At 41.8% G+C, this 12184-nt stretch overlaps 1 protein-coding gene across 1 annotated transcript in view; it reads right to left on the bottom strand.

The window, feature by feature from the left end:
• Positions 1–12184, bottom strand: part of CAMK4 (calcium/calmodulin dependent protein kinase IV) — a 282427-nt gene that overhangs the window by 202262 nt on the left and 67981 nt on the right. The window lies entirely within an intron of this gene.

The raw sequence follows: 12184 nt of genomic DNA, 5'->3' as shown, positions 1-12184 counted from the left end.
GGGCTGTTTCACTGCTGTGTAGACTTCTGGGCTCTGGGACCCTCCTGCTCTCCAACCCCACAGGTGCTCCAGCTTGAACCCAGAAGTCTATTCAGCAATGAAACAGCCCTGCAGCCCCAGCGAGAGTTGGCTAGCACGGGCCAGCTGTGGGTTTTTCTTTGCTGTGTTGACATGCAGGGGCGGCGAGTTATATGGGCCCAAGGTGCCCAGGCTCCAGGAATATTCTGGGTCCGGGGGCCCAGCTCCACCAACGTTCAGGGCCAGGTCTCTCCCCCAGGCCCACCTACCACCCCCACGCGCCTCCCCCAGAACATCCCCCAGCCCTCCTGCCGCCCCAGGGCAGCACAGTGGGGCTAAAGCGGCTTCCTGCCTGCCCTCGCTCCGAACCACTCCCGGAAGCGGCCGGAATGGCCCTACGCCCCAGGGCTGTGTGTGTCTCTGCACGCTGCCCCAACCCTGAGCACCAACTCTGCAGCTCCCATTGGCCGGGAACTGTGGCCAATGGAGCTGTGGGGGCACTGCCTGCGGGCAGCAGTGGGCACAGACTCCTGCCGCCCGCCGCCTAGGAGCCGCTGCCAGAGGAGTATGCAGGTCGCTTTCGGGAGCTGCCCGAAGTAAGCGCCGCACCCCTCACCCTGTCCCGCACCCCCGCCCCAGCCCAGAGCCCACACCCAGCACCCAAACTCCCTCCCTGAGCCTGCACCCCTCCCGCACCCAAACCCCGTCCCGCACCCAAACTCCCTCCCAGAGCCTTAGGTAGGTGTGTATGTGTGTGTGCGGGGGGGGGGGGGGGGGGGGACTTTGACCTGTTCTGGGCGCCACCAAAAATTATACAAACCTGCCGCTCCTGTTGACATGCACTTAGAGAGTACAGATAATTCAGCTCCAGTTAGGGCTGGTCTCAATAGGTTGATATTGCGGTATCATGTCGTGTCCATGTGGTGGATCCTTGTGTCTTGATTTCTCCCAGAGGTGGTACTTAGTGGGTTGTGGAGTTATTATAGTTGGCTCCACTTTTTGTGTTTGTGTTGGATGGCTGTCATCAGGTTTTTTTATGCAGTGTTGTTGAAGCTGGGTTGGTCCCAGGATATTAGAGAGACAAGGTGGGTGAGGAAATATCTTTTATTGAACCAACTTCTGTTGGTGAGAGAGACCAGCTTTCAAGCGTACACAGAGCTCTTCTTCAGTTTTTGTTTTTTGTTTTTTTAAATAGTTGTTTTGGTTTTCTTGCATATTCTCCAAGTAGATTGCCTGATTTCTTTTTCCTTCCAGTGCATGGGAGCATGTGATGATTTCTTTTTCATAAAACCATCACTCTTTATATCTGACTTCTCAATCCTTGTCCTCAAACCTACACAACTCATACTTGATGGTGACCATGTCCAGAAAGAAATCTTTCCCAAACCCTCTTTGCTGGCCTTCAAACAACACCCAAAGCTTGCCAAGTTCATCATCAGAAGCAAGCTCTCCACAGACCAGAATACATGAACTCAAAGCTGTATCAGATCTTGCCATAACAGATGCAAAATCTGCAGCCATACTGCTACGTTGTTCAATATCTCACCCCAACACACCTGTTAAGATCCATGGGTCCTACACATACCTATCACAACATCTGGAGTACTTCATTCAGTGCATCAAGTGCCCCAACAAAAACTACATGAAACTTAGACTATCACTAGGCTCTAAAATGAACCCACACAGAAAAAAAATGATAAAAATACAAAGACACCCTGTTACCTGTGGGTGAACACTTTTCACCAAAACAATCACTCCATATCTGACCTTTCAGTCCCAGCGGCGGCTCCAGGCACCAGTGCTCCAAGTGCGTGCCTGGGGCGGCAAGCCGCAGGGGGCACCCTGCTGGTCCCTGCAAGGGCGGCAGTCAGGGAGCCTTTGGTGGCATGCCTGTGGGAGGTCCGCCGGTCCTGCGGATTCGGCGGCGGATACGCCGAAGCCGCGGGACCGGCGGACCTCCCGCAGGCATGCCGCTGAAGGCAGCCTGCCTGCCGTGCTTGGGGCGGCAAAAAAGCTAGAGCCGCCCCTGTTCAGTCCTCATCTGCAAAGGAAACCTGCACAACACCTTCAAAAGACAAGCCTGAGAGTTTAAATTCATAACTCTGCTAGACACCCCCAAAAATCATGGACTCAGTAGACACACTGGTTTTATGCCTCAATACAACAACCTGTAACCCACTAACTCTCATTTGTCTTATGACAGCAAGGGTGTTAGTTGCACACTTAATTTTGAATGGTCCCTTGCAACATGTGTAAACTCCTTACACTTAACAGTCTGTTCCAGCTTGTATTTAGCTGTGACACTATGGATTACACAGAGCTTTTCAGATCTGGGAAAGGTAAGCTCAAAAGCTTGTCTCTTCCACCTACAGAAGTTGGTCCAATAAGAGAGACTCTCTCACCCACCTGGTCTCTCAAAGTTTTTGCTTGAAATTCTGAGTGTGACGGACGAGTCGATCAGTGGTTGGCTTATGCACGGCTAAATGGGTAGCTAGTATTAATTTCCTTTAAGTTCCAAGGGAAATGGGAAGACACAAACCAACTGCAGGATGTGCTCTGCAGGGTTGACTTCTCCTTTCCTCTGAGCGAATAGGTTTACCTTGGAATAACTACGCTGGTTGAGGAGTTTGCCTGGAGTAGATATTTGCTGCAGTATTGCTGCTGTGTGGGAAACAATCTTGAGTCAGGTGGAGGGAGCTGAGTGACCAGAGCATATTAGGGCAGGGATTAAGGTACTATAAATCCTGCTCCAGCTGAAAAATTTGTTCATCCCGGATGCTGAATTTAGGTAGAACCCTGCTTCAGCTTTGGAAGACTGAGTTAGTCTGGGAGCCTGGCTTAGGCCTGTTCCAGCTTTGTGTATGTCTGTCCATTTCTAGATCACTAAAACCTCCTTTTTGTTTTCTGTGATCATTTTAATGGTAAAACTGTTCTGTAGCCTCCATATTGTGTGGGAACACCCAGGAGGTGCAGGAAAAATTCTTACACCTGGCAGAGATCTAACGTTGGCGCAGGTCATTAAACACTGATGGTCTTCTATCCAAATGGACCATCCCTTGGACAAAGAGGATGGTCAGACTAAAAAAAAGCAGTCCACGCAGGTCAGCTGGTAACTAAGCAATGCATCACCTCTTGGGAGATTTTGATCACCTGATAAGGGTGACCAGAGCATCACCTGGCAAAGGGAATTGCAACTTTATAAAGGAGGTGTTACGTTGCACTCCATATGCTTTATGAAAATATGCTTATGAATGTGAATATGTAGTAACTGGAATATGCTTTATGCAAAAGGTCTTGTTAGAGCAAAGGTCAACTACTCGCCTATTATCCCAGCTGTTCTCCCATGCACGTAGCCCCGTTTCCCGGATATATGTATAGCAAGACAATCAATCAAGGAAGTCGGACATATGCATCCTGAAGACCCCCAGAAGAATAATCAATCAAGGAGGTCCAACAGATGTATCCTATTTACCCCTAGAAAGGAATTTAAAAATTCCATAGGTTAGCAGAATGTATGCACGCTAAGTTGTTTGTTACTGGGTATAAAAAGGCCTGCTTTGCACTTGTAAGGTGTGTCTCTCTCTCTGGCACTAGCCGAGGAGAGCACCCACTCAGCTGACTGATCAATAAAGAACTTGAAGCCGTCTTCTAGACTCCCGTGCCTCCTTGGGGTAATTGGGCAGCTCCAGGGGGAAACGAGCCCATTTGGCTAACAGTCTCTTGTAAGGTATCATTACAAAGCTTATAATTTACTGAGTGTGTTCATCCTATTTGTTTGCATGTATTATTTCTATGTCTGAAGTTAGGAGAATAAGATATAAACTTGTATTACTGATTTAAACATATTAAGAGGAAGCCATTAAGGGTGCTTCAGAATCACTGAACTGTAAATGGCTCTGTTTACTTGCAAACCTTCCTGTTTACGTGTGGGCCAGCCCAGGAAGAATGGAGGCTGGGGGGGTCTTACAGTAACGTGTGACCATGTCACCTGATAACAAAAGCCATCTTAAATCTGGTACTTTTCCATTTAGAAGGAGGGGTAGGGACCCAGAGAGAGACCCACTCTGCCTGGTGCCAAGGCTATAAAAAGGGGTGGAGCAGGAGAGAGAGGGAGGCAGGTAACCTGCTAAGCTGTTTTCAGTTAAGTCTGCAGCTTTGGGGGCGTGGACCAGACCCTGGGTCTGTGTTGCAGCAGGCTAGCATGTCTAGCTCAACAAGACAGTGTTCTGGAGTCCCAAGCTGGCAGGGAAAAAGGGCTCAGAGGTAATTTCAGCACATCAGGGTGACAGGCCCAAGGAGGTCTCTGTGACCGAACCCGTCACAGGAGGAATCTCTAACCAGCTATTTTAGAGAGAGCGAGAGAGGGAGAAGAAAGACCAGAAGAAGCAGAAAGAAAGGCTGTGCAAAAGGAGGATCCTAGGGGACTCTGACCTGAGCCCAAAGAATGTTCCAGCGAGATGATGAAACTGAGTCAGGGAAGAGTGTGCAGGTGTTTTTTACTTTTTTGTCCGCAAGCAAAGTGTAATTGTTTTAGAATTCCTTTTGTGTGTTATAAGAACAGGAGTACTTGTGGCACCTTAGAGACTAACAAATTTATTAGAGCATAAGCTTTCGTGGGCTACAGCCCACTTCTTTGGATGCATATATGTCACCTAGTATGTGTCCCTGAATAAATAAATGGTAAACCAGAGTGGCCACAAGATGGAACTCTAGGAAAGGGTGTGTTTAAGCTTCCGGAGTGTCTTTGCAGGGGGGGTCAGCACTGGTCCTGGAGGCCCAGGGCACCTGAACTGTGTGGTCCTACTTACATGAAGGGTAACAGACAGACAGTCTGTGCGCACAAAGTGTGCCAGACAGGCCAAAGAGACAATCCTGCAGCCTACCTAGATGCACGGATGCTTAAAAACACATGGTTTTCTATTATGGCTGCTGCTAGCCCATTAAAGATATATAAATTATTCCACTTTTTCTTGCTATGCATGCATAGAAATGAGATCAGAATAGGCCCTACCTGCAATACAGAGCTCAATACAAGAGTAAGGGATGAAATTTAATGGTCTGTATTATGTAGGAGGTAGACTAAATCATCTAATGGTCTCCCCGGTCATAAACGCTAAGAAATTGATCAATAAAAAAAAATTACCACTAGACAGTGTAAGTGACCCACAAAATATTCAACTTTGTGATTGATTCTGCTCCTGACAACCTCTAGGAAAATTATTCTGCCTCTCAGTGTAGAGAAAGATCCCTGTGCTTATTGGAACTTTGCCAAAGAGTGAGTAACTCACTTTGGCCTATTCAAATTGACTTTTCTCTGATTTCATGAAAGAAAAGATTTGTAATGACACCGTGACACAGAAAACAAACCCTTAATAGATGCAAGGAGCAGGATGCCCTGTTAAGCTATCCCCGCTGATGTAAAAAGTGAAGCAAATTGCTGCATCTTGAAGGATTTCAAACCCCCAGATGGCCAGCTGCAGAGATGGAAATCAAGAAATAAAACTGACTACCAAATCATTCCTGGGGGAGAAATTAAATGCAAACTTGGCAAGTGCAAATGCATTGCTAGAATAAGTTCTTCCAAAATGTTCAAATGCGTCTGTTCCATCTGAGTGAGACAAGTAATATATTTTATTAAACCAACTTCAGTTGGTGACAGAAATAAGCTTTTGAGATTACACAGAGCTCTTCTTCAGGTCAGGTTCTATCTAACATATTTAGATGCAACAAAACAAGATTTTTCAATTACTAAACTGAATATAAAATTTTAACTTAAAACTCATCTCAGGCCAAGCACTAAGGGAAAAAAAGACTCAGAGAAGGATTTCTGTTCTCTGCTCCTGCAACATGATACAGAGACAATAGAACAGCTTGGTGTAGGCAAATCTGTCAGTCACTGATGTCTTAAAAGGATAAAGATATCTGCCTGTGATTTACAAACACAACAGGTCAGTATAGAGAAAAGGTGAAATGTTTACTGAAGGACTGGAACTAATGCTACCAAACAATTAAAATGGCAGAAACTAATACCTCTAGTATCTGTTTAGGTATTTATATCATGCTCATGACCATGGTATTCAGGTATCTAAAAACATTCTAACATGGGAATGCTTCGGAATATAAAGTTAATATTTCTGCATTCAAGCATTGCACCTCTTATTCATTCAGGGTGTTACTTAACTAGACATCACCAGAGATTCCCTCCACAAGCTGATGACAACTACAGTGGGCACTGGATCACGTTCAGAGAAGTTAATGGAAATCTTTCCATTCATTTCAGTGGGAAATGGATCAGGCCCTATGTTAAGTGCATGAGAGCAAATGAGTAAGATGACAATGTCCCGGATCCAGAGGAACCCCAGTGATATGAGTGTCTCAAAGGGTTCAGAGATTTATTTTGAGTAACTATCTGAAATTTTCGGGTCCTATCCCTCCTCCTCTTACCCTGACTACTATAGATGCTTATCTGGCAACGTCCTGGTTTGACAAGTAGCAAATTTAATAAACTCCACTGGCGATAACCAGGATACAGAAAAGAATTAATAGAAATAAATGTCTTTGGCTATGACATTCCAACAGACCAGGGATACGACGAGGTCACATGTGTCATAATACATATCATAATAAAGGCAACAGTAACCTGGTTGGTTACTGAATCATTACATTTGTTTATTCATTGAATATACAAAAAAGCAGTGGCCATTTCTCAGGGGTGTTTCCAGGTTAACATATATCAGGTTCAAACTGCAGTATAATTCAAAGAGCTGAAGAAATCCACAAGTTCCCCTTTCCTCTCACTTTCTACCACCAAATATAAAGACACAATTTGGAACTAGAGCTGCAAATGCCAATGAGGATCGGTAGAAACAATCGTCTGACCCAAATTCAAAACGAATTAAATAAAATCTATTTGGAGAAAGTAAAATTCCAGCTTCTTAACGAAAATACTTATAGCAGGAATGAGGAGACAAAAGAGGAAAACTGATAAAGTAGTTTATAGCCCACGAAAGCTTATACCCAAATAAATTTGTTAGTCTCTAAGGTGCCACAAGGACTCCTCGTTGTTTTTGCTGATACAGACTAACACGGCTACCCCTCTGAATCCTGTCATAGTAAATCCTAAAGTCAGAGGCTGTAATACATGACATTAGCAATTACAGATAAGCTTGGCTCTTTAATGAAATCTGCACTCACTTTTGCTGCTCTTTTTGCTATGCAAAGATGCTAACTCAGCATGTGGATCAGCAGATCAAGCCAGATGACTACTTAACAATTACAGACTGGGTCACAGTATATCAAGCATAACCCAATTTGTGTCCTAATACCTACACTGCAAAAAAAACCCCACAGCTGGCCTGGTTCAGCTGACTCGGGTTTGCGGAGCCATAAAATTGCAGTGTAGACATTCAGGCTTGGCCTGGAGCCTGGACTCTGGGACCCCGCAAGGGGGGAAGGTGTTTTATTGCAGTGTAGACATACCTAAAAGACCCTGAGAAACTAGGACCAATCCTGCAGTATACTGAGCATCTTCAACTCATCAAATTCAGAGGGAGTCAAGGTTACTCAGCAACTTAGTGAAACAAAAAATAAAATTAGCAAACACTATTTATTAGCTTCTAGATGGGCCTGGAGATTTGAAGGTGGATTCTACCAAAAAGGCCAGCTAGAACACAAATCTGAACTCAGCTCATTATAGCATGGTGGCCTTTACAGACAAGCTCAACAGGAAATGGAAGAATTTTTTAGGGCTATTAAAAAAATATTGTACCATGGATGCACAGGTTAAAGATTAACTTACAGACACTTGGGCCTCATTCTGATCTCTCACTGATTTTACACTTTCACATGGACTTAAAGTGGAGTTAAACCTGATTTACATGGTGAAAACAAGAGCAGAATTAGGCCAGGTTATTTTTTTATGCAATTTATCATATATTATTACAAACAAATGCTATATTAAGACAAAGAAGATGTACAATTGACCAACAACTCTGTGCTATTTTTACATTTTATTATTCTGTTGTAACTATTGAACACTAAAGCCCAAAATATATGGGAAATTGTTTTTCACACAACCTAGTTGTAGGCTATTGCTAATGCCCTGACTCCAGCAAGCCAATCTGCTCAATCTCAATATTTCCTTTCTTACAGTGGAAATATTGATTTGGCAGGTTTACTCAGTTCTGTGGAGCGAGCAAACAAGAGGAAGTAGAAGGCAGATTAACTTTTCATGGAGAAGATGGTTTTGTCATTCCTGAATGCAGCTTCCTCGGCAATTTATTTCCCTTTCTCCTTTTATTTGGGTCTGTCTGATTCCAGTGTTTACCAGCATACACGTAAGAAATTACAGCCGTCATCTATACACTGGAAATCTAACCAACCCCCAAAATGTTTCTTTTGTGGTTAATTTCCAAACTACACTGCCAAAGTAGTATTAAATAAAAAATACTGTTTTGAACTGAAAGATTGTATGCTCTTCAGGGCAGGGACTGTATCACCATCTGAGTTTGGAAAGTATCAAATGTAATTTGGGTGCTACCACAATCTAAATTACAACTCATTTTCTGTACAATATCTTTGATAACTTCCAGATTCTGTATACAAAGTACAGTTCAAAGCTATGAACAGTCTTGGTTGATATTTTATAAAGTGCTGTGTAAATATACAATGCTGTAGAAATGATTACATAATAAATGTTACCCGGTGGTTCAACCGTGAACTGCTGAATGTGCTTTTTATGCAAAATCAAGCCTTTTTTCCCACTGGAGAAAATTAGACATACTCCAGATAAGTATAGATGATATAGTATCAGGAGCCAGCAGACCATCTTCACTAGAATTAACATTCCCAACACCGATTTTGCTGAACTTGAGTTCGCAATAGTGGGAAACTTCCTAGTATACAGTAGGCCTAAGGGTCAAACACTCAATAGGCAGCAGAGACTAACTAGTACATCTTAGTCATTCTTGTTTTCTTAAAAGAATGAACGTAGGCAACCCTAACATGTTTCCAAGTTTAGGAAAGTTATGATTTTTTTTTTTTGAATGACAAGTAAATGCTTTTGCACTTCAAACCACACATTTTCTGGACCTCTGTTATTACTCAGCCTCCATCCCTCCTACATGAAACTTTTTAAAATAACTGCTCTACCATCAGCACAATGCACCTGCAGTTAGTCTGGCTTTTGAATGTAACTGCCTATTTAAAAATTTGGGGTTTGAGCTTATAATTCCACCAATTTCTCTTTCTTCCTAAAAAATAAGAAAAACAAACTGCTAAACTGAAAGGCAGCAAAAATCACAAGTAAATGCTATTGAAAAGCTGCAGCTGGCACATATTTAACATTTTTTATATTTAAAGCTGCACAGATATCAAAAATAACTCATTTCTAAAATAAAGTTTTCTTCTGGTGTGTTATATGGACTAGTAAATATATTGTATATATATATATATATATATACACATACACACACACACACACACACACACACAGAAAGACATTTGAAAGGTTTCTAAGGGCCAGATTCTGCTGTCCTTGTTAAATAGTACCTTCCTCCACCTACGTCCAGCTGATCTTATTTGGGCAACTGCTTGAATGGTACCTTACGCTACCTGAGTATGGGCAGCAGAAGGGGGCCTTAATTAAGTGATTTTTATATATAATATATATATAAAAAATCATACACACACAATGTTATGCCATTAAGAAAAACAATCCCAGTGTATTATGCTTAAATAATGATTACAGCTTCTTGGTTATCTAAAACAATATATTTAATAAGTACTTGGGGCCATTCTGTCTAGATAGAAATGCCTTACTCATTACACCCAGGTGTACTCATGGTCATTTGTGTTTATTCTCCTGACTCAACAGTTACTCATGTTAACCCAGCAGAGCCAAAGAGAATTGCTGGAGAATGAACTGCATTCTGTTCCCTCTTGAGCAACATCAACAGAACTGTCAACTATCAGAGGGGTAGCTGTGTTAGTCGATCTGTATCAACAGAACTGTGAACTAACACTCTGATCCAGCAAAGCACTTCAGCACAAGCTTGATTTGGATCATATGAATAGTCCCATTGACATCAATGCTCAAGTGCATTGCTCAATCAGGACTTGAATTCTGATTGAAGAATCTTTATTCTTGGTGAAGTATGAGCCAGAAAGAACAGAGCTTGACTTCTAGATTCTAGGTTACATTTGAAGGGCTGGCAATTAGAAAAGCCATCTCTTTAAATCTCCTAATTTTACAAGTCATCTGGAAATCAGCGAGATAAAATAATATATCACTCAACAATGCCATTCATGGTATCACTTTTCAGATTAGAACTGTCTTTTCATTCTCCCTTTTCTTCTTGTCAACATCTATTTTTGTACTCCCATCCTATCTGCCACAGATAGGATGTTGCTCTTAAAAAGAAGCTTCTGTTAACTTAAATCTCCAAACTCTCCAGAATTTCAGAAACTAAGTAATTTTGGGTCAGAGTGTCAATTTCCAGAAGTATGACTGATCCATCAATTTATTACTCATCACAAAACTGTTTTATCCACAGTTCACAAACAAATTAGTAGAGTTGGTTAGAACATTTCCATCAAATTAAGATAATCAACAAAAGATGGGAGGGAAGGCAGAAATCCTTAAACATTTCTTGAAAAATGTTTTCGAACATGATCTTTAACTTATTAAGTTATAAGAACCTGGATCTTTAACTTATATGGATCTTCTACCACCTGTTGAAAAGTTGTTCTGACCCGTTCTATAGTGGTTAGGTAAAAGAAAACACTTTCTGTGGAAAAAAGAAAAAAAAATGTTCTGACAGTTTTATAAATTACTATTAGACCATCCATAGGCTCAACAACTCCTGTACCTTTCTCTCTTAATCCATTCCCCACCACCACCCACACAAACACTTTGACTTGTATCCAAATCAGGGCTAAAGATAATTCTCTGCAGGGTAAATTTGATGTTGAGATTGTCTATTGGCTTATGTTTTGATCTATCCTGTTTCATCCTCTGCTACCAATGGGGTTCTCTGCTCCAAACATTCTTGAGTTCCTCCATCAGCATTTCAAGGACACTAAAAAGAAATTACATAGTGAGGACACAATGTCTGGTTTTAGTAAGAATATTTAAGTATTTAAATAAATAAATATGGTCACACAGGAATTTGTTTTGTGAGTACACCATGCCTGATGTCTACTAACTGGCTCATTAATCTTGGGAAAGAAACACTGACCATATTTAAAGCCAAGACATTAAAGGACTCTGTTTCCCTCCTCACAGCTCAGAGATCCTTTTTTACAAAACTCCCAGCTAAATATCAGACCCTTATTGGTCCATTACGTCCAAAATATTTTTGTATTTTCTACTTTGATCAATAGCAGCTCATCACATATGCAAAGAAGATAAAAATAAATTTTGAATTTATCTATAAGATACTGTGTTCATTGACATGCTTCATGATTGTGAGTTGAGTATTTCTGACTGTGTAACTGGATGTTCTTCATATCAGAAAAATGGAATAATTTCACACACACTCCACTCCAGGCTCAATCAAAATTTAACAAGTGTGCCCATCAGACTCAGTTTCCATGTATTTTATTTAAATTTCATAAATGGATATCTAGTTCTCTAGGTGCTGTAAAAAAATTTATAGAAGCATATAAAGGATCTATCTCTATGGAAGAAGCAACTAAAATTGCCTTGCTTGCTACCCCCTAAAGCCAGCCCTTACTCTGTGGAAACAAGGGATAAAGGCCCTTGTTTCTGGAACCTATCACTGAGAATACCTTGTAATCAAACTCCTTACAACTTAAACCAGGTGGCTGTTAGCTCTATTGGTGAGCTGCTGTTCACAACTGCAGCAGTTTAGAGCTATACCTTTGAGATCTACTGATGAAAAGTGCTATATAAGGGTTTGGTCGTATTATTACACCATGAGGGAGGGGGTCAGAATCTAAACAATCTAACACTAACTTCACTTCCACCTGAAATTTGGAAGGCAAGCCTAGGTTTGAATCCATATTTTGACTGCTTTAAAAATAATCTGAATGGTTATGTGAGTAGTATCAGTGCAAAAAATAAAATAAAACTGTAGAGATAAACACTACAATATTTTTGCTCACAACTCCAAAATGTAGGGGATTTGGGGGGCCGGGGGAGGGA

This window comes from Emys orbicularis, chromosome 6, assembly GCF_028017835.1.
Source record: "Emys orbicularis isolate rEmyOrb1 chromosome 6, rEmyOrb1.hap1, whole genome shotgun sequence".
Taxonomy (NCBI): domain Eukaryota; kingdom Metazoa; phylum Chordata; order Testudines; family Emydidae; genus Emys; species Emys orbicularis.
The sequence above is the reverse complement of the archived record's forward strand: the minus strand, read 5'-3'. Positions and strand labels throughout refer to the sequence as shown.